This window comes from Leptidea sinapis, chromosome 33 (genome assembly GCF_905404315.1).
Source record: "Leptidea sinapis chromosome 33, ilLepSina1.1, whole genome shotgun sequence".
Lineage (NCBI taxonomy): Eukaryota > Metazoa > Arthropoda > Insecta > Lepidoptera > Pieridae > Leptidea > Leptidea sinapis.
The window spans coordinates 11284067-11285513 of NC_066297.1; the positions used below are offsets into that span (position 1 = coordinate 11284067).

At 35.1% G+C, this 1447-nt stretch overlaps 1 pseudogene; it reads left to right on the forward strand.

Annotated features, from left to right (window-relative positions):
• The first annotated feature begins 228 nt into the window (after nt 1-228).
• Nucleotides 229-769, forward strand: LOC126974627 (uncharacterized; annotated as a pseudogene).
• Nucleotides 770-1447: the final 678 nt, after the last annotated feature.

Consider the following 1447-nt stretch of genomic DNA (forward strand, 5'->3'; position numbering starts at 1 on the left):
AAGCCAGTGACATTGGATCAAGTCATGCAAGAGCTCAGAAATATCAAACGCACAGTGGATTCGGTGTCAAACATTGTTGCGGGTATCGAAAGCATTAAAAGTGACGTCAGCGAGTTGAAAACCTCAATGGGTCAATTCACATTAAAATTTCAAGGTCTAGAAGAAAGGATCCATGTTATAGATCAAGCCCAAGCTGAGGTTCTGAAGCTAAGTGAGCGTATTCTTACTATGGAAAGTGACCTGAATGACAAAAATCAGTGGATGCGGCTAATGTGGAGATCAAAGGTGTTCCCATGAAGGACCGTGAAAACCTGTTTGAAATTATAAACAAAATTGGAAATAAAATTCAATATCCCATCACAAAACAAAATATAAATTTTTTGGCGAGAGTGCCTTCGAGAGATGGCCTAGCCGACAGGGCCAAGCCGATTATAGTTTCATTTTTAAATAGGTATGTGAAAGAGGATTTTGTTGCCTCTGCACGTTCATTTAAGAAGTTGATTGCTGCGGACATTGACTTGCCAGTTACCTCGCCAATATTTATTAATGACCATTTAACTGTGGAAAATAAGATCCTTCTTAAGAAAACTAAAAAATTGATGGAAGAAAAGAACTTTGATTTCGTCTGGGTAAAAAACTGCAAAATATTCGCAAGAAAAAACCCGGGATCCAAAATAATAACTATCAAGAGCGAGAAAGACTTGTTAAAAATGCAGTGAGGTCTATTTGTTATAATAACTCAGTTTGTTATATTATATTTGCAAGTGTTGTTTATAATTTAATTCATAGCATTAATAACTTTATCACTAAGTATTTCCCGCTTCGAGGTATGTCATTAGCTGCTAATGAGCGACGTATTGTGTGTTTTGTGTTATTCTATTTTACTGAGGTGTACCTACATATTTTAATGCGGTACAGTCAAGCTTGTTTGAACCTTATATACTCATATTATATGCTTTATTATTTAACAAAATTAGCTAGTTATTCACTTATCTGTGCTGGAATTCGATGCAAAACAATAATTTCAATTTTTTATTTTCATTTTTATAATCAATTAAGAAGTGTTATACCGGTTTCAAATGGCTAACCTATCAATTTATTATCAAAACTGTTGTGGGCTTCGGACTAAAACATTATCTTTTTCCCGTAATGTCGCAATAAATAATTATGACATTATTTTGTTAACTGAGACTTGGTTGCTTGATAGTATTTTTGATAACGAGTTATTCGATGACAGGTACTTAGTTTACAGGCGTGACAGACATTATGTTCTTACAGGTCAGAAAAAGGGTGGCGGTGTGGCTATAGAAGTTCACCGTCGATATACATCTTTGTGTAATGTGGATTGGTTATCGAGCGCAGAGGATTTGTGGGTTTCTGTCAAACTGCGTAACTCTCGGAGGACGGTAATTACATTGAATATATGTGTCTTATATTTATGCGATCA